The following is a 22,108-nucleotide window of genomic DNA, read 5'->3' on the forward strand; positions in this document are numbered from 1 at the left end:
ACGTGGATGAAACCCTCGACGATGTCGACGACGAAGAACCGGGCTCCGAGGAATCGCAGGCCGCGCTGCTGTTCCGAGAAGCAGATTTTGATCGGCACACTTTCGAATAGTGCCCCTTCTTACCGCAGGCGGAGCACAACACAGCTTTAGCGGGACACCGTTGCCGAGTATGCTTCGCTCCCCCACAGAAGTAACACCGCGGGCCGCCCGGAACTGCTGCCGTCGTCTGGCCCACGTGTGAGCACGCCATCACGCAGCATTTCGAACCCAAGGGACGAGGAGGGATCAGCGACTGCTCCTGCCACGTTGTCTCCACGTGGTCTTCAGGATACAATACTAGGCTTTTGGAGGCCGTCTCCAACATATCCGCTAGTTCTATTGCCTGGTTGAGGTCAAGATTACCTTTCTCCAGTAGTTTGAGTCGGATGTAAGATGATCCGACTCCCGCCACAAACGCATCTCGAGCGAGGTCGTTCATATTCTGCTCAGCCGACACAGCTTTGCAGTTACAGCCCCTGGCTAGCTGTAGGAGCTCGTTCGCATATTCCTCCGTCGTTTCGCTGGACTGCCGTCGTTGAGTGGCTAAGAGGTAACGAGCGTGTATTTCATTGGGCAGTTTAATATAACGCTTCTTAAGAAGCTCGAGGGCCTTTGTGTAGTCGGTGGCCGCACGGATCGCGAGGTAGACAGTGTCGCTTACCCTCGCATGGAGGACCCGGAGTCTGTCATCATCTGTGGTGACTGCTGCGGAGGCTGCCAGGTAGTCCTCAAAACATTTCAACCAGTGGTCGAAGGTGTTAGAGGCGCCCGCCGCACGTGGATCCAGTGTAAGGCGTTCAGGCTTCAGTATCTGCTCCATACTCTCTATATCGTTTTTTATTCCGACGAGAATTTATTTACAGCAAATAAAATTGATGCGCGTTATCACACACGAGGCTTGAGATGCTCAGGAAATAAAGGCTTTTATTTGCTGTAACAACGAAGCTACTGATTATATACACGATCCCAGACTGAGGGGTCCCAGACAGAGCAGAGACCTTTATACCTCTCCCAGGAGGCGGAGCCCGACTGGGATGCACCACAATAACTATAATACAAGGTGTAACAGCCCAACCCTAACCCCAACAGCAACAAGTAGAACAACCCATCCCTAACGCCAACAGCAACATACATACATACTTGTAGTACTGGCCAGACCCTGGCTCAGTACTATCTAGTGGGAACCAACGATGGTTCACCACACCCACTAAGGGGTGATTTAGCATGGGAGAATGTGCAAACTCCACACAGTCACCCAAGGTCAGAATTAATGGCAGCACAGTGGCACAGTGGTTAATACTGCTGCCTCACAGCACCAGGGATCCGGGTTCAATTCTGGCATCAGGTGACTGTCTGTGTGGACTTTATCTGCGTGGGTTTCCTCCAGGTGCTCCGGTATCCTGGCACAGTCCAAAGATGTGCAGGTTAGGTGGATTGGCCATGCTTAATTGTCCCTTAGTGTCCAAAGAGGTGCAGGTTAGGTGGATTAGCTCTGGTAAATAGCCCCTAAGTGTCCAATGATATGTAGGTTAGGTGGATTAGCGGGGTAAATACATGGAGGTTATGAGGATAGGGCCTGGGCAAGATGCTCTGTCGGAGAGTCGGCACAGATACGGTGGGCCAAATGGCCTCCTTCTGCACTGTAGCGGTTCTATGAAGAATCGAACTGGGGTTCTTGGACCGTGAGGCAGGAATGATAACCACTGTACCACCATGCTGAGGGTTGTCACCCATTTTACACAATATGCTAAGTTAAAATTGTGATGTAAATAAAGGTAATCGTGAAATCCAGAGAATAAATCAATGTGCCTATATTGTGCAAATATCTAGTTACTTTGTAAAGTTGGGCCCAAGTCTGGCACTCCCCGTTTCTAATTTCTGACTTATATTTAGCTGTTTGGTTTGATTTTGATTATTGGACATGAAGATGTGCACTTAATCCAGAAAAGGCTGTACACAGCATAAACAGCAGCAATTCTATACTTGCAGCATCGAGTTATTTCTAACTTAAACTAATCCAGCCCCACCTGAGCCAAGGTTTCACACTGACATCAATTTGGAGGAAGCTTGCTATAAACTGTCAGCGGAACACAAGCCAACCCTTACGTCAATACCACCCCCACTAGCCTCCTCCATCCCCCATCGCTGATGAGCAGGTCCACTTTGGGGATATAGTGACGCAGGCAGCATCTGGGAATGTGTGTGTGTGTATGCAGGCGGGGTCAGAGAATGCACAGACAATATACTAACTGCATTGGAAAGGTGCCGAACGACGACCCACTCGCGTCAGTGGAGCCTGGCTTCTAAGAGCCAGCTTGCACACTGCTTTACAATGTAAATAAAACCTCAGTACGAACAAAATGACATGATGTACCAGTTCAAATTTAGACTGTGACTCATATTTACACAAAGCTATTTAATTTTCTGCTGAACAAATAATGAATATGTGAAGTAGTGAAGGGTTTTATGAATGAAATCTCCATGAAACAGAACCATACTTCCTAATAGGTTAAAGGCTGGGCCTGTTGCAACTGGCTTGATGTGATGATAGTCGGTCGGACGGGTCTGCAATCACGCAGCCAGAACTAAATGCTGTGTCACCGTGCCAGATTCTCAACAGCTGGCAAACATCATCCGCCCCCACCCCAATGCAATAGCTGTCTGATGGTGCAGGATCAGATAGTTTATTTATTAGTGTCACAAGTTAGACTTACATTAACACTGCAATGAAGTTACTGTGAAAATCCCCTAGTCGCCACACTCCGGCGATTGTTGGGGGACACTGAGGGAGAATTTAGTATGGCCAATGCATCTAACCAGCATGTCTTTCGGACTGTGGGAGGAAACCGGAGCACCCGGAGGAAACCCACGCAGACACGGGGAGAACGTGCAGACAGAGACCCAAGCCAGGAATCGAACCCAGGTCCCCGGCGCTGTGAGGCAGCAGTGCTAACCACCGCGTCGCTGAGGCCAACTGGGTGCAGCATTCGCAGTTTCTGTTAAAGTCGTGCCCTCATCGGCAGTCAGCATTATCAGGAGAACAATGTACACAACAAAATTAAATGAAATGAACTGTCCAAAGGCAGCGAGAACTCAAGTAAGAGGCGCTTTACAAACGCAATTGTGCCACTAACAGGATGATCTATATAAAATGGAGAAGGGCAAATCAGGCTAAAATGTACAGATCCAAAAATAAAGAGACCTAGATGAAAATATAAAGGCAGAGATGGTGCCCTTCTCCCCCATGTGACGTCAATCAGGCTGATGATTCAGAGCCATCGCTTTGTGCTGATCTGCTGTGCAGCCCAGGAGGCAGCTGCAGTGAGCTTATTTCAGTACACCACATGACTCCATACAGACATAATACATTCCAGGTGACATAAGGAGAGCAGGCACAACTCAAAATGGACCCCGGACAATTTCCCCAACGTATAGCTGTCATCTCGCTTGAGCTGTCAGCCTGACAACGTGAAGCAAAATAACCTTTTGCCTAAAGAAAATTGACAAGTCAGTTCAGCAACGATAAGTTTACCGAACGTTCCTTTGCTTTCTTGTCAGGGTGAGGGGGTGGGGGAGGACTCCTCTTCTCCTGTCAGTGTCGGGCACTCCCTGGTCAACAGTAACAGCGCCAGAGGCAGGATAAAGTGCCCTCTGCTCTTTCCCCCCCTCCCCTCAACAACATAACCTCAGCCTCGTTAGGAGAGCCAGATCTGAGTGACCTCTTTTCTCTTTTCCACACCATGCCTGAGCAGTTTTGAGTTTAAAAATTATTTTTTACTCCCCCCCCCGCTCCCCCCTTACCATTCCCACCTGCTCCGCGTCCACCCCCCCCCCCCCCCACCCCCCAACCAATAGAATAATGAACATATGAAGCAGATTCCTGCACAAGCTGGTTGATTCAGATATTAAGGAGGTAATGGACCAATGTCCATGAGATGGAAGATGAGTTTCTCATGGTATTAACAACACTCTGAATTTTTTTCAGTGACCAGAGAGGAACTTACTGTTTTTACAGTAAGGGGTCAACAACTGGGGGTCAGTGGCAAGAGGTCTATGTCTGCGAATCACCTGCAGCTCCTGTTGTCTGACCATAACTTTGCCCGAAGTACGGAAGAAACTCCATGACCAAAAAAATTATATGTGGAGCCTGAATAGGGTTTGCTCAATGTGCTGAATCCCAGTTATGATGTTTCACCCTGTAGAGTAAGGGCATAAGGGATCAGGAGTTAGGCTTGAATACGTCTGGGAGCTGTTTATTAAAGGTGTGCACTCATTCACAGTCAGGTCAAAGACTGCCCAACAGTGTCCCACACTGGGCACACACTAATAGCCCAAGCGTCACCTGACCCGTACTCTTAAAGGGGCAGTCCACACCCAAAACCCCCAACATGCAATATATATGTCATGCATCACATCATGTCTCTGTTTGACCTCCATATATTCTTATGCATCTGCCACTAAAACTTTGGGGCATTTGCTCCGCATCCCCCCCCCTCCCCCCACCCTTCCCCCCATCCTCATCATCAGCAGGATTAATGGCGTGCAGGGGTGGAAGGTATGGTGGGGAGCGTAAAATCAGTTTCCCAATGTCCGAAAACCGGGTGGGGATCATTCTCTATGGACATTCATGGAGAGTCCATGGAGGGTTCAAGCAGGGTTCATGGAGGGTTCATGGGGGGTTGTGTCTCCTGCTAAAGGTAGACAGGAACCCACCTTACATCTAATGCAATCTCATTAAAACCCCAACAAAATGGAATTGTGCGTCCCTCTCATATCTTCGCCCCATCAATGGGAATTCACGCTGCTTTGTAATCTGACTGCACACCCGGCGAGAAAGAATTGTAAAGCACCCACCTTGGAGTCAAAGGTGACTGCACCACTGCAGCTGGCTGCAGGTCTGGTGCACACAGAAGACACGGGGGAGGAGGAGGCGGAGGGGTTGTGCGAAGGCAACGAAGGTAGGGGGGCGGGAGGCACAAAGGACAAATGGGATGGGGGGGGTGCAAGACACAAAGTGGGGCCAAAAAGAGGCCATAGGAGAATAAGGATGAGAAGAGGGACGAGGAGCAGGTATGGGTGTGGATGAGAAAGAGTACGTGTGGATGTAGGGAGTGGAGAAGGAGGGCAGGAATTAGAAGGGCGGGTATGGATGGGGTGGGCCAGAGTGCTTTAGAGGGAGGGGGCCGGATGAATTGGCGTAGGAATCCTGGGGGGTGGGGTGGGGGAGGGGGAATGAAATGGGAGTGCTGGTGATATGAGAGGGGGAAGTGGGATGTGGTAAGGTGGGTCGATCAGGGTCCAGGTGTAGCGGGTATAGCTCTCATCCAGGAGTGTTCATTGACGGTGACAAAGATGGAGACATGGACTGCAGGAATAGGGAGGATCAGGGTGGCCGTAGGAATGGTGACTGGGCTGAGCTCAGCGAAGAGGGAAGGTATGTTCAAATTGACAGTGATAGGGTTCAGAGTTCAGGCTGCTTTAGGGAGGCTCAAGGGTTATTGAAGGGGGGAATGAAAGTGACATCAGTTGTGGGGCGGGGTTTGATGGTGAAGGGGGTGTTGTGGGAAATCACCACCCGGAGTCAGATTTAAAGATTCAACATGCAGTTTATCAGACAAAGCTTTGGGAGAAGCGCTGGGCTCTCCGCAGTGCTCGCAGTCACCTTCTCAATTTTAAAATGGCAGCTGAGCTTCTTTTATACTTTTCAAAGAATCGACAAGTACCAACGTTAGCAGTTATCACATCGTTATACATTTCGAAGAGTCGACAAGTACCGACATTAGCAGTTATCACATCGTTAGCCGATTATGCCCCCCTATCAATGGCTGATCTCGTTAACAAAACTCATTGTTTCGGTTCTGCTTTATCTTAAGCTAAGGTGATCATCTGGACCTCAAAGTCTGGTTTATTTCCTGCAGTAATTAGACAATAACAGGATTTAGCTCATCGTGCAATGTCTATGCCTAAATCAGCACATCTTAATGTCTTTTCACAGAGTCCATTTTGTACCAGGTTACCATCTTGTATCTTTTAATTTTGGGATTCCCTTTGGCAGCGTCTCACTTTTACTCTAACAGGGGCAAGTTGCTGGGGGACAGTGGGAGGGTATGGTGGAGACAGTTTGAAATGAAACCAACCTGAGACAAAGCCAGCTCCAGACCAAGGCCAAGCCCTCAATATCCAAAAACATCAAGGTGGGGGGAAGGGTTTGCTCGGGTGAGCGGAGCTGAAGGTCAGCACAACTGGGCAGCTAAAGACAAACAAATAATCATGTGGCGATTATATGAGAGCTTTCTCATTTGCTGTTCTTCATTATTTGGTGAAGGGTGCATGGTAGCAGGTCTGGCCCCCTGGCTTCTCAAGGTAATGAGAGTTGCCATTCACTCTGAACCATTGGCCATTGGCTCCAGGCAGATTAGGGAAGAAGGTTGGTTGGAGGGAGGGAGAGACATGCCTACAGGGGACGTGCAGGTGAATGGCAGCCAAGTCACGACTGCAAACTACCAACATCAAAGAGGGAATGGAGCTGCCTGACAAGGGCTTATATGGTTACACTTTCCATTGTGACAAGGTCTCTCCATGGAGTCTCAAAGGCAATTGACCAAGCAGAATCAGATGAATGGGAGTGAGTGGCACATGGCAGTCAAAGGGTGATGTTTCCATGCACAGATATGTATTTGGGGAAGGATGACCCATCCTTGAGTCTTCCCTGGAAGGGGGGTGGTGCATGTGACCATTAAAAGTACTAGGAGCAAGAATGAATTCAGGAGACTGCTCCAAACAATGCAACATTGGGAGTGCGAAAACTACTTATACTGATTGGACACCCACGCCACAATGCTCATTCAATATCTTTTCATTTTTCTTACTCTACCACTATGTCTTGGAGCTTTCCCAATGTCCGCAGCAGAGGTAGAGGCAGCGTGCTAATTACCGTGTGCCCTGTGGTGACGTTGGTAGGTGTCCTCCAGAGGGGAGAGGCCTGGAGGCTTCTGACCTGGTTTGGGTCTCGAGGGGCAGATGTACCCTCGTCGGTTTGAGCAGCTGGAGCTGATAAGTGTCACAGGCAGAGAGGACTGGGAATGCCAATGTGAAGACTCTGGGGTGTCGCCTGACGCGCCTCCTCCCATTGGGTGCCCAAGGGCACCTCTCTGATGCCTTGAAGAGAAAGAGCACCTGGAAGGAGGTCAAGGTGCTACCGCACCCCCACCCCCTGCCCCACCCCCCTTCCTTGTGTAACCACTGCAAAAGCTTGTCCATAGCTACAGCAATAGAATTCAGGTCTGAGCACACTGGCAGAAACTGGACGCATCCCGGACCAGGTTCCCAGTGGCGTCCAACATCCTCCCCGTGGAGATGCACTCACATGTCGGAGCCACTACACTAGAGGGCATACAGATGGACTCCCCCCGTCTCTTGTGCCACCCTGTTGGGGGTCTCTGCCAGCTTCACCTGATGTTCCTCTGTACCTCACTGATACCCCAGCAAGTTCTCTTTGGCTGCTTCCAGAGGCTTGCCACGTGACTCAGACTTAGCAGAGGCCTCTTCTTCAGCAGTCCCCTGAGCACCAGAGAGCATGGTTATCACTGCCTCTGCCTGCTGTGGACTTGTGCCTGCCAAGTGGATACCACAGTTGTGTGTCCAAGCCTAAACTAGATATATGAGCCACGGAGGTGTGTGTCACCAGGCTGGTGGAGGTGAATGTTCTGACATCTCTATGGATGAACAGTTATCCTTGCCCTCCTCCAAGGTGTCCTGGGGACTGGGCCGGGCTTCAGGTGTGGGCCTGGCCTGACCTGTTAGTGCCTAAAATGGAGAGAGGAGAGAACGAGTGGCTGCCTAGGCTGACTCAAACCTGGCACTTGCCTGGATTTTCTAAGGTTGTCTGGATTATGCATGTTTCCTGACTAGCTGCTTGGGGGATGCCATTGACCACAATCCTCCCCTAGTAGCTCAGCAGCCGACTGTTCGCATTGTGTGAGGGGCCTAAGATCAGACGTTCCTGCCTCCCATTTTCTCTCTCTCCCACCTGTTGTGGGCCACCTTCTCCTGCATAAAGGCAGATCGATGGATTGTGAGATAATTCTGTGGCTGCTAACCAACCTCCTGATTCCCCAAAACCCGACTACCATGCGCACAGCACAAGTGAGGAGTTGGATGGAACAGTCTCCACTTGTCAGGACGAGTGCAGCCATCCAAGACCAAGCAGCCCACTTGATGAACACCCCATCCAACACCCACAAACATTCACTCCCTCCTTCACCTCTGCACAGTGGGAGCCATGTGTACCACATACAAGACGCATTGCAGCAAGTCACCAAGGCTCCTTGAACAGCACTCTCCTACCCTGCGAGCTCTACCAGCTAACAGGACAAGGACAGCAGACACACGGGAGTTGCACTCTGCCCTACCCCATGATGGTGTCTTCACTGGGACTGGGTGAAAACCCTGCAGTTTCCTTGTAAATAGCAAAGCACATGAACTGCAGGGGGGCAGCAGCTCAACACCTCGTCAGGGATGGGCAAGAGAAATACTGGGCCTTGCCAGTGACACCCAGGTCCCGTGAGGCAAAAACAGATGTGGGGAGGTTGGTTGGAAGGATAGAAGGTTCACTTGCCCTCGTGGCACGGATTAAATTACTGACCCTTTACCTGCATTTCAAAGGTGTTCTCCTCTGCACCCCACGGGCACTGCCCACCTGACCAGCTACTCATTGGTCAGCTGGGATTGCCTCCTGTGGCCATCCCTGTGGAACAGGATGTCCTGTCTTTATTTTCCCTGACTCAAGAAGATGCTCGAGGGAAGTATCACTGAAGTAGGGAGTGTAGCTTGCTGACTTCTCCTGGCCCCTCTCCCCATTGGTGAAGGACCATCCAGGTGGGGGCCTTTTGAATATGGTGGCCGGACATGGCAATGCGGCCTCGGGCTTTCTAGCTGCCCTGTCACGAGACTCCATGTGGAATGTACACACACGCGCAACTAATGGGGTGGGACGATTGCGCGTCAAAGCTCACCCCACTCGGGATTCACTCTGAATTTTTCATCCCATCACGGAAACAATGGTGGGAGAGCAAGATTCTCTGCCCTTGGGGTGGGAATTTCCCAACTCCCCGCCCCCCCCCCCCCCCCCCCCCCCCCCCCCCCCCCACCCCCGTGGCATATTTTCTGGCGGCGGAATCTTCCAGTCCCGTCGATGTATATGGAGGGTTTGCGTAAGCCGCACTCCCAGCCACCGGGGAATGCACCACAGGAAGGGGGAGGGGGTTCACTATCACCAGCACTGGAAGATCCCACCGGCAGGAAGGGCCAGAAAATTTCGGCCTTGGTCTTGTGGTTGCCAAAATGCCTCATTTACCGTGTTCCTAAGAAAAGATGGAACAAGAAAAAGCCTTTGGGAAGATCGAGCTCCTTTTCTCCACGTGTCATGTACAATTTGTCTTGGCAATGACTGCTCCAAAATCCTGAGGAGCACAAATTCCCAGCCATTGTTTATGGTCCAATAACCATTCGTGCAACATAATCAAATCCTCTTCACTGAAACCCTTTGCGTCACAGCAAATTGGTTCCCTGCTACAAGATTATTTTCAACTCTACATGCTGACATACCATCCATCTGCCGCTGCTCGCATGTCTGTCAGTGCTGAAAGCTGTGAGACAGAGAGCAGGGACTTCATGTCTAGCAGATTTGCATGGCCCAACAGTTCTGATAATGTTTGCCCTGCAACAGTACATTGTGAAGGATGCCTCTTCCTCTTGCAGTCAGGTAGTACACAAATCATAATACCATTCACTATGCTCTGCAAATAGCCTGACCAAGAGGGTGACTGTGAAATGCTTAGAGAATGCTTGGGGATAGCGATCATAATTCTATCTCCTTCACGATAGCATTGGAAAGAGATAGGATCAGGCAGGCTAGGAAAGTGTTTCTCTGGAGTAAAGGGAAATACAGTGTCATCAGGGAGGAAATTAGACGGGTAAATTGGAAGGAGGCATTCTTGGGGAAAAGTACCGAAGGAAAGTGGAGGATTTTCAAGGAATGTTTGTCTGGAGCTCTGCATGACAACGTTCCGATGAGACAGGGGGGTGTTGGTAGGGTACGGGAACCGTGGTGCACGAAGGTTGTGATGAACCTGGTGAATAAGAAAAGAGAGGCGTACAGAAGGTTCAGAGAGCTAGGAGGTGTTAAGGATTTAGAGGAGTATACGGGATGTAGGAAGGAGCTTAAGAAGGAAATTAGGAGAGCGAGAAGGGGTCATGAGAAGACCTTGGCGGGTAAGATTAAGGAGAATCCCAAGGCTTTCTACAAATATGTCAAGAGTAAAAGGATGAGATGTGAAGGCATAGGACCCTTAAAAGGTGAAGGGGGAAAAGTTTGTGCGGAACCGTTAGAAATGGCGGAGCTGCTTAATGAATACTTTACCTCGGTATTCACGGTGGAAAGGGATCTGGGTGGTTGTACTGCTGGTTTGCGGTGGACAGAAAGGATCGAGCATGTGGACATAAAGAAAGAGGATGTGTTGGAACTATTGAATGGCATCAAGGTTGGTAAGTCGCCGGGACCGGATGGGATGTACCCCAGGTTACTGTGGGAGGCGAGGGAGGAGATTGCGGAGCCTTTGGCGATGATCTTTGCATCGTCGATGGAGACGGGAGAGGTTCCGGAGGATTGGAGGATTGCAGATGTGGTCCCTATATTCAAGAAAGGGAACAGGGACAGCCCGGGAAATTACCGACCGGTGAGTCTAACCTCAGTGGTTGGTAAGTTGATGGAGAGGATCCTGAGAGACAGGATTTATGATCATCTAGAGAAGTTTAGTATGATCAAAAGTAGTCAGCACGGCTTTGTCAAGGGCAGGTCGTGCCTTACGAGCCTGGTTGAGTTCTTTGAAAATGTGACCAAACACATTGACGAAGGAAGAGCGGTGGATGTGGTCTATATGGACTTCAGCAAGGCGTTCGATAAGGTCCCCCATGCAAGACTTCTTGAGAAAGTGAGAGGGCATGGGATCCAAGGGGCTGTTGCCTTGTGGATCCAGAACTGGCTTGCCTGCAGAAGGCAGAGAGTGGCTGTGGAGGGGTCTTTCTCTGCATGGAGGTCAGTGACCAGTGGAGTGCCCCAGGGATCTGTTCTGGGACCCTTGCTGTTTGTCATTTTCATAAATGACCTGGATGAGGAAGTGGAGGGATGGGTTGGTAAGTTTGCAGAAGACACCAAGGTAGGTGGTGTTGTGGATAGTTTGGAGGGATGTCAGAAGTTGCAGCGAGACATAGATAGAATGCAAGACTGGGCGGAGAAGTGGCAGATGGACTTCAACCCGGATAAGTGTGTAGTGATCCATTTTGGCAGATCCAATGGGATGAAGCAGCAGTATAATATGAAGGGTACCATTCTTAGCAGTGTAGAGGATCAGAAGGACCTTGGGGTCCGGGTCCATAGGACTCTTAAATCGGCCTCGCAGGTGGAGGATGCGGTCAAGAAGGCGTACGGCGTACTAGCCTTCATTAATCGAGGGATTGAGTTTAGGAGCCGGGAGATAATGCTGCAGCTTTATAGGACCCTGGTTAGACCCCACTTGGAGTACTGCGCGCAGTTCTGGTCACCTCATTACAGGAAAGATGTTGAAGCCATTGAAAGGGTGCAGAGGAGATTTACAAGGATGTTGCCTGGATTGGGGGGCATGCCTTATGAGGATAGGTTGAGGGAGCTTGGTCTCTTCTCCCTGGAGAGACGAAGGATGAGAGGTGACCTGATAGAGGTTTACAAGATGTTGAGAGGTCTGGATAGGGTAGACTCTCAGAGGCTATTTCCAAGGGCTGAAGTGGTTGCGACGAGAGGACACAGGTTTAAGGTGCTGGGGGGTAGGTACAGAGGAGATGTCAGGGGTAAGTTTTTCACTCAGAGGGTGGTGGGTGAGTGGAATCGGCTGACGTCGGTGGTGGTGGAGGCAAACTCGTTGGGGTCTTTTAAGAGACTTCTGGATGAGTACATGGGATTTAATGGGATTGAGGGCTATAGATAGGCCTAGAGGTAGGGATATGATCAGCGCAACTTGTGGGCCGAAGGGCCTGTTTGTGCTGTGGCTTTCTATGTTCTATGTTCTAGAACACAGCGTGGTGGCAGGGGGGAGGGGTGGTGGCAGGGGATGGGAGTGGGGGGGAGCGGGTCGGGGGGAGGGGGTGGAATTGGGCAACGTGGATGCAAAATTCCACAAAAGTCGGGAAATGAGATTCTGGCTGGTGAGATCTCGTTTCCCGATTTTCCCCGACCCTCACCGATGACGTATCAAAATTCCCAAGCATTTTAATAATGTTCGATCATTAGAGGGCTTCCCAACCACATGATTTCCCCCCCTCACTGAATATTCATACCTCACCGACGTGATTTGTAACAGTTATGTAAGAACAGTGCCAACGTTTCAAGTCTGGATGACCCTTCGTCAGAGCTCTATTCTCTCTTCACAGGTGCTGTCAGAACTGCTGAGATTTTCCAGCATTTTCTGTTTTTGTTTCAGATTCCAACATCCACAGTGTTTTGCCTTTATATAAGAATGGCAATCAGTCGAGGGGAAGCCACCAAGGACGTCAAGGTGTGTATAGTCCCGGGGGGAGGGGGGGGTGTGCGGGGGACAAGTCCAGGCAGTGTCCTGGCACTGCCCCCAGCTACAGGTTGACAGTACTGGGATAGGGCCTCTGGGAAGCCCCTTTTTGAGGGTGAGTTCCCCTTATGTGTGTGGTGGGGAATGAGGGCCAATGTCTGTGAAAGGTGAGAGGCGGGGAGTGTTGGCTATGAAGCAGGGGGGTGGCGGGCAGCAATTGGCCTGAGTGGAGGGTGTTTCCTGTGAAGCAGGGGATGGGGGATGAAAGCTATGAAACGGGGGTGGGGGCTACCTGGTTGATGGATGTGAAGGGGGGACAATTCCTGTGAAGGGGGGGGGGTGATGCCTGTGAAGTGGGGGGGGTAAGTTGGGGGAGGGTGGTCGATGACTGTGAGGGAGGGGGAGAGTGCCCACAATACTGCTGCAGTGGTGGGGTGAGAGCAGGGAGAGTGCACCCCAATATTTGTGTGGTGGGGTGTGATCACCCCAGTGCTTGTGGGAGAGGATATCCTCCATATCCCGAGGGGGATGGGGGCAGATTGGGATGCCCTTTAAAGATAGGGTCATAGAGTCATACAGCACAGAAAAGGTCCTTTGGCCCATTGAGTCTGCACCGACCATAACAACCACTAAAGGTCCCATTTTCCTGCACTTGTTCCATACTCTTGAATGCTGTGATATTTCAAGTTGCACTCCAGTCTCTGTGGATATGGCCCTGCTGGCTCCACCAGGCCTCACCCCACCAGAGTGATGGTGTAAACAACGTTTCCAGATTCTCTCGGCACCGAGTGCCAGAAAATCTGCTGTGATAAGCTGGCTGTGTTTCTGGAGTGATATACCCCAGCTTTCAGTCAGAGCCTGACACAAATCATGGGAAAATTCTGCCTAGGCTGGTGTTCAAAGCCATTTTTGTCAGTGATGTCTTGTGGGGAGTGGGGAAGGAAAGTCAGTATTTAATCTGCTGCTTGTGCGTACGTAGGGTGAAGGAGGGGGTCAACCTGATTCGGATTCTCAAGCAAATAAATACCTCAGAGGCTTGGAAGTTCAGGGGTTCATTTTGGACAGGAAGCCATGAAAATCCGAACACAGGGATAAACACAAAGAGTAACGTCATACTATTGGAACATTTTGAAACCATGACAAATGTAACCCACATGCAGACTGTAGCTATTGTGAAATGTAAGACAGTTTACTATTACACTACTGAGATCAGCAGACCCAAGGTACAAGATGTGAATGGAGATTCCATATCTGCAGTAGCTTTTCCATAATGTGGAGATGCCGGCGTTGGACTGGGGTAGGCAGAGTAAGTAGTCTCACAACACCAGGTTAAAGTCCAACAGGTTCATTTGGTAGCACGAGCTTTCGGAGAGCTGCTCCTTCATCAGGTGAGTGCAGGATTTGTTTCACAAACAGGGCATATATAGACACAAACTCAGTTGTGTGTCTATATATCAAGTTTGTGTCTATATATGCCCTGTTTGTGAAACAAATCCTGCACTCGCCTGATGAAGGAGCAGTGTTCCTAAAGCTCATGCTACCAAATAAACCTGATGGACTTTAAACAGGTGTTGTGAGACTACTTATTGTAGCTTTTCCACGCACGTTCTCTCACATTGCTCTACAAGACTTAAGAAAAATTCTTGCCTTCCGACTATCGATTCCTTTCTAACCTCTAACTTAATTCCTTCCATGACAACCTCTGCAGCCGTTTGTTTATGGAGGCGGCAAGGTGGCACAGTGGTTAGCACTGCTGCCTCATAGCGCCAGGGACCCAGGTTTCCTCCCACAGTCCAAAGACGTGCTGGTTAGGTGCATTGGCCGTGCTAAATTCTCCCTCAGTGTTACCCGTACAGGCGCCGGAGTGTGGCGACTAGGGGATTTTTACAGTAAGTTCATTGCAGTGTTAATATAAGACTATTTGTGACACGAATAAATTAACTGAAACTTTACTTATAGATACCATGTGAAGCACAGGATTCTATGTATGCATCTATGTATGCATCTTCTCGCTGAGGTCATCAAAGGACCTCAACCACCCTAATGTTCTGATGGGGTGGTGAATGGATGACAATATCTGGTGGATCCAGCTTCAATATTTCCTTGCCGTATCCTCCGCTACTCCTTCACTATGGTAACGGCGTACAAACACATGCCTGTATATTTGCTCCTGATAATCAATCCCAGTGGCTGAGAAGAGAGGTTAAAAACTCCCATTGGTCTCACGGTCCCACCGGCAGTCAGAAGCATGTTCAAAGGGAAGCATAAAATGGATTTGGGGTCCCAGATGGGGCACCATCTCAAGGTGGAATATGGTTTACTCCTGCTCCTATTTCTTAGGTGGCACAGTGGATAACATTGCTACCTCACAGCGCCAGGGACACGGGTTCGATTCCCAGCTTGGGTCACTGTCTGTGCGGAGTCTGCATGTTCTCTCCGTGTCTGCGTGTGTTTCCTCCTACGCTCCAAAAGACGTGCTGGTGAGGGTGCATTGACCGTGCTAAATTCTCCCTCAATGTAACAGAACAGGCGCCAGAGTGTGGCGACTCGGGGATTTCCACAGTAATTTCATTGCAGCGTTAATGTAAGCCTACTTGTGACACTATAAACTATCTGCACCCCCACCATCAGCCAGCTATTGCATTGGGGGGGGGTAGGGGGGGAGGGGGGCGGGGAGGGGTGGGGGGAAGAGGAGGGGGAGATGATGTTTGCCAGGGTTAATGTAAGCCTATTTGTGACACTAATAAATAAACTTAAACTTAAAAACTTAAACAATGTTGTTATCCTCTTCTGCTACTATGATCCCTGCACTCTGAACTTTTGTTTCTTGCTCCTTCTGAACTCCAAATCTGCTCCCCTACACAACAATCCTCACGATGTAGCAGCTATGTGGGAAAGATTACAGTCCCTTGCTTTAACACATTGTTTACCACAATCACTAAAGTACAAATCTCTCCACTTTCCTCGATCTTTCTCTCCTTTTACAATGTTCAAATTGTACAAAAATGTACAAAGTTTCACTGGCTGTCTTGTCTGGAGACAATACACATCTTTTTAGCCTGTCTTGATGCTCTCTCCACTCCCATTGTTTTGTTTCTTAAAGACTGGATTAGTTGTAAGTATTCGCATTCCAACCATTATTCATGTAAATTGAGTCTGTGTCTTATAAGTTCTGTTTGTGAACAGAATTCCCACTCACCTGAAGAAGGGGCTCAGAGCCTCGAAAGCTTGTGTGGCTTTTGCTACCAAATAAACCTGTTGGACTTTAACCTGGTGTTGTTAAACTTCTTACTCAAATTACAAAACCCAAACCTCATGTCCTCTCAAGTCTATTTATTATTGTCATAAGTAGGCTTACATTAACATTGCAATGAAGTCACTATGAAAATCCCCCAGTCGCTTGTTCGGCTACACTGAGGGAGAATCTAGCATGCCCAATGCATCTACGCATCCTGGGACACCAAGGGGCAATTTAGGATGGCCAATGCACCTAACCTGCACATCTTCAGACTGTGGGAGGAAACCAGAACACCCGGAGGAAACCCACGCAGACATGGGGAGAATGTGCAAACTCCACACAGACAGTGACCCGAGCCGGGAATTGAACCCAGGTCCTTGGTGCTGTGAGGCAACAGTGCTAACCACTGTGCACTATCTTCTCTTCTTCATTCAGTCACTTATTTCCAAATTATACTTTTTGTTTGCATCAGACTTTCACATTCCTGTGTTGTTATGTTGCTTTGGTCAAATTATTGATGAATTCAATCTTTCAGCACAAATAAACTACTTTGAATTATCGGGAGTATTCCGTACTTCCCAGTTTACCTTATCTTTCCTTTTGTAAACCCATGCTCCCAGTGAGAAGCCATTTTTCAGTGGATGTCGAGTCAGAGGGATGGTTACAGCATTGTACTGTGTGAGCAGTTTCTCCATTGGAAGTATGGGGTTGATGAGTTCACCCTTGCACTTTTATTCAATCTTGCCATTGTGCTGCCCCCTGACTCTTGACTTTACACTTTGATATCTCAACAATAAGGGGTCTCTGCTGACTGGAACTTGCTGTAGGCTGCACTCTCAGTGACAAGGGAGCACTTTGTACATGTGCTCGGCTGTGTACTGCTCCCTCAGTGGTTTATTTTTAATGATAGAAGGCCTCCATTCTACCGTAATTGCGTTAAAAAGAAGTCAAAATAAGTTGATAGAGTTCCCAGGAGATTCAACCTAAGCACTTCCGAAAGATGCTTTTACACATAGGACTGACATTATATCACCCAAGTGAGAAGTCGAAGCAGTGTGAGACCACCAGCTGGAGGTAGTATCACATCTCTTGCTTCAGTGTACTTAGGAACCGGGTCACTGTATATTATGCTGTCACTACCACATGAATATCCAGCCAGATATTTGCACTGAATGCAAATCTAATACAGTGTGGTACGGCTTTATATCTTCAGGGTTATTGCCACTCAGTCCTTCAATTCTTTAATGCAGACACTTGGTTTTTTAAATTAAACACAGCAAGGTTAACAATGTGTTCAGAGTGATTTGGTAGCTACACATTAATTACTCATGTGTGAATGGGACCAGTCAGGATGTAGGCTCCTGATTTTGGACTGGGGTAAACTGGACTTTAAAGCATTCATAATAAAAGCAGTGAGATCGAACTTTTGTTGGGTAAGAATACAATAACAGCCATTAGCCCACTCAAATAAAATCCATGTCTTTATTTGAGTGGGCTAATGTTATTTGAGTGGGATGCGTAGGTTAGAGGGATTAGTGGGTAAATATGTAGGGATATGGGGACAGGGCCTGGGTGGGATTGTGGTTGGTGCAGACTCGATGGGCCGAATGGCCTCTTTCTGCATTGTAGGATTCTATCTATGATTCTAGGTCCCCCCATGCCGACACTTTAGTTAAGAAAGCCCACCAACACCTCTACTTTCTCAGAGGACCAAGAAAATTTAGTATGACAGCGAGGACTCTCACCAACTTTTAAAGGTGCACCTTAGAAAGCATTCTTTCTGGTTGTATCACAGCTTGATATGGCTCTTGCTGTGCCCAAGACCACAAGGAACTACAAAAGGTCGTGAATGTAGCCCAATCCATCACGCTAACCAGCCTCCCATCCATTGACTCTGTCTACACTTCCCACTGCCTCGGAAAAGCAGCCAGCATAATTAAGGACCCCACCCACCCCAGACATTCTCTCTTCCACCTTCTTCCGTCAGGAAAAAGATACAAAAGTCTGAGGTCACGCACCAACCGACTCAAGAACAGTTTCTTCCCTGCTGCTATCAGGCTTTTGAATGGACCTACCTCGCATTAAGCTGATCTTTCTCTACACCCTAGCTATGACTGTAACACTACATTCTGCACTCTCTCGTTTCCTTCTCTATGAACGGTATGCTCTGTCTGTGTAGCGCACAAGAAACAAAACTTTCCACTGTATGTTAATCCATGTGACAATAATAAATCAAATCAAATAGGCACTTACTCTCTTAAATTCACAAATATAGGAATATTGTATGAACACGTTACCCAGTGTTCAATGGAGTGTCGATCACAGAGAGTGTCTCTTGTTGATATTCACAGGATGAGATTTCACTTATCTGTTGATGAAATCCACATCCATGCCCTGATACTGGCTGCTAACAGAAAAGCAGTTCAGAACCCATAAGTAGAGCTGTTTTCCAGCTGAAGATGAGGTGGTCTATCAAGACAATGACAAAAGGACAGAGCAATATTTAAATCCACATTAAATATTCAAATAATTGAACCATACAGACCAGCATGGCTACGATTGCTTTCAGCATCTCTGTACTAGGGAATGGAAACTCCTGTCCATGGTTTCTATCCCTGAATGCTATTCTCAGTGTCCCTTGCTGAATAATGTACACACATTACGTGTAAAATGTACACACACACACTGTCTGTCTGTGTGGAGTTTGCACGTTCTCCCCGTGTCCGCGTGGGTTTCCTCCGCGTGCTCCGGTTTCCTCCCACCATCCAAAGATGTGTGTGTTAGCTGGATTGGCCATGTTAAATTGCCCCTTAGTGTCAGTGGATTAGTGGGCTAAATATGTGGGGTTACGGAAATAGGGCCTGTGTGGGATTGTGGTCGGTGCAGACTCGATGGGCCGAATGGCCTCCTCTGCACTACTGTAGGGATTCTATGGGCCGAATGGCCTCCTCTGCACTACTGTAGGGATTCTATTCTATGACATGCCACAGAGTGAGGCTCAGTGCAGGTGACTTCCATGTCTAATAGCCCAAAGCACCCGGAGGAAACCCACGCAGACAGGGAGAGAATGTGCAAACTCCAGACACACAATGACCCGAGGACGGAATTGAACCCGCGTCCCTGGCGCAGTGAGACAGCAATGAGAACCACTGTGCCATCGTGCCACCCAGCAGGGTAAACACGTGTGGTAACAGGAATAGGACCTGGGTGGGATTGTTGTTGGTACAGACTTGATGGGCCAAATGGCCTCCTTCTGCACTGTAGGGGTTCTATGAAAATTCTCTAAATCCACCAGAAAGTCGGCACGGAAACAGTTTCTTGAGGCAAAAACAGTCATTGAGTCAAATCAGATTGCAAGATCTGGGCTGAAGTACAAGTTATCTTTCTCTGTCGCTCTTGTGATGCTTCATGTAGCATCAACACAATGCTTTTGACTATCAGGTAAATGCAAAATCTTTCTTCACCTTTTGGCAGGAAGTGCCATTAATTCCAAATGCCAAAGTGCCCAAAATAATATAAAGGGGAAATAACAGATGGAGCAAAGTTTTTCATGAACAATCACTAACATATTTTTTATTGGTTCATGGATGTGGGCATCGCTGGCTGGGCCAGCATTTATTGCCCTGAGGGTAATTAAAAGTCAACCACATTGCGGTGGGTCTGGCGTCACATGTAGGCCAGACCAGGTATGGATGGCAGATTTCCTTCCCGAAAGGACAGTAAGTGAACCAGATAGGTTTTTATGACAATCGACAATGGTTTCATGGTCATCAGTAGACTTTTAATTCCAGATTTCTATTGAGTTCTAATTTCACCATCTGCCGAGGTAGGATTACGAACCCGGGTCCCCAGAGCATTACGGTCTCTGGATGACGAGTCCATCGACAATACCACTGTGGTGAACCATAGATGGTTACCACGATGGGTACTGAACCATAGATGGTTATCACTATGGGTACTTGTACATATGTTACTCTTGTTACTGTTGGGGTTAGGGATGGGGTGTTCCACCTGTTGGTATTGTTCTGTGGTACACTCCGGTTGGCTCCGTCTTCCTGTAGGAGTATAAAGGTCACTGCACTTCCTAGTGACCCTTTAGTCTGGGATTGTATTGTTAAGCAGTATGCTCTATTCTTGTTGCTAATAAAAGCCTTTATTTCCCGGGTACGATCCAGCCTCCCGAGTGAATTAATCGCGCATCAACCACTACACCACCACCTCCCATTGAGCAAATCCTAAAAGAACAATTATAAAGGGAGCTGCGACTGCTCAAAACAAAGCAAATATGGAAAATGGCTCGAACAACAGCTAAGTTAAAATATAAATTATGCTTATGAGCATGAAGGCTCATAATACAAACAGTATAACATTTATTATGAGAATGACCTAAGTAAACTTGGCATGCTGTAATTACACTCTCCTACCAGTAGTGGTGCTGCTGCGCCACAGTTTTTAATCTTGCAGTCTGCCCATTAGCAGGACAAGGTTAACCACAGTGTGACATATAGGTAGCTTCCAATGAACATCAGAATTTATAATGAAAATATAAAAATAATGACACACAATAAAATGGGAACAGAATTATATCTGTGTGCCTCGGCCTAATTATTTCTGCTTAATAGCCGTCACTTCAACTTAAGACTAGCTCGGTCTTGATTCCGAGGTTTAATCTCACAAGAAATTTATCTATTGTCATATTAATGTATAATAATGGGGGCGGCACGGTGGCACAGTGGTTAGCACTGCTGCCTCACAGTGCCAGGGACCCGGGTTCGATTTACGGCTTGGGTCACTGTCCGTGGAGTTTACACGTTGTCTGCGTGGGTTTCCTCCCAGTGCTCCGGTTTTCTCCCACAGTCCAAAAAGACCCACTGGTTAGGTGCATTGGCCATGCTAAATTCTCCCTCAGTGTATCCGAACAGGCACCGGAGTGTGGAGACTAGGGGATCTTCACAGTAATTTCATTGCAGTATGTGATTTGATTTGATTTAGAAATATAGGAACTTAGAAGATAGGAGCAAAAGGAGGCCATTTGGCCCTTCGAGTGCGCTCTGCCATTCATCATGATCATGGCTGATTGTCCACTCAATAGCCTAATCCTGCTTTCTCCCCGTAACCTTTGATCCCATTCGCCCCAAGTGCAATATCTAGCCAGCTTTTGAATGCATTCAATGTTTTGGCATCAACTACTTCCTGTGGTAATGAATTCCACAGGCTCACCATTCTTTGGGTGAAGAAATGTCTCCTCATCTCCATCCTAAGTGGTCTACACTGAAACCTCAGACTGTGACTGCTGGTTCTGGACTCCCCCACCATTGGGAACATCCTCCCTGCATCTACCCTGTCTAGTCCTGTTAGAATTTTATAAGTATCTATGAGATCCCCCCTCATTTGTCTGAACTCCAGCGAAAACAATCCTAACCTAATCAATCTCTCCTCGTACATCAGTCCCACCATCCCTGGAATCAGCCTGGTAGACCTTTGCTGCACTCCCTCGAGAGCAAGAACATCCTTCCTCAGAAAAGGATACCAAAAGGAGACCAAAACTGCGCACAATATTATTGCCACGTGAATTAATATACAGTGAAAAGTATTGTTTTTTTGCACACTATACAGACAAAGCATGCTGTACATAGAGAAGGAAAGGAGAGGGTGCAGAATGTAGTGTTACAGTCATAGCTAGGGTGTAGAGAAAGATCAACTTAATATGAGGTAGGTCCATTCAAAAGTCTGATGGCAGCAGGGACTTCTTGAGTCTGTTGGGATGTGACCTTAGACTTCTGTTATTTTTTTCCAGACGGAAGAAGGTGGAAGGGAGTACGTCTGGGGTGCATGGGGTTCTTGAAAGCTGGCTGCTTTTCCGAGGCAGCGGGACGTGTAGACGGAACCAGTGGATGGTCAATGGAGTCAATGCAGTGTTAATGTAAACCTACTGGTGAGACTAATAAATAAAATCTTTAATACTATGTGGTGGTGTTTTAGTTAAATTGCTGTTTTCTTCTTGACAGTTGGCATGATGAAAATAAGTTAAAAAAAGAAGCTTTGAAGAAACGAGGTGAATCTGATCCATTTGCTCCTTACTATTTGACATGTCTCTTTCAAGGACATTGGCTGCTGGGGTTTGCTTTAATCTTTCCAATGACTTCAAACTAGATTCTGAGGAAGCAAACACATTTACTGATGAAAGTACAGAGTTGAACATCAAAATACTTTGCTTAGATTATGCCGAGTGAAT

The 22,108-nt window shown here is 48.1% G+C and overlaps 1 long non-coding RNA gene across 1 annotated transcript; it reads left to right on the plus strand.

Annotated features, from left to right (window-relative positions):
• Window positions 1–9,696: 9,696 nt before the first annotated feature.
• On the plus strand, window positions 9,697–21,771 carry LOC144479398 (uncharacterized). The gene is made up of 3 exons (XR_013495519.1): window positions 9,697–9,802; window positions 12,552–12,626; window positions 21,671–21,771. It is a non-coding gene; the product is annotated as an uncharacterized LOC144479398 (long non-coding RNA).
• Window positions 21,772–22,108: the final 337 nt, after the last annotated feature.

The sequence above is a fragment of the Mustelus asterias genome, chromosome 26, assembly GCF_964213995.1.
Source record: "Mustelus asterias chromosome 26, sMusAst1.hap1.1, whole genome shotgun sequence".
In the NCBI taxonomy this organism is placed as follows: domain Eukaryota; kingdom Metazoa; phylum Chordata; class Chondrichthyes; order Carcharhiniformes; family Triakidae; genus Mustelus; species Mustelus asterias.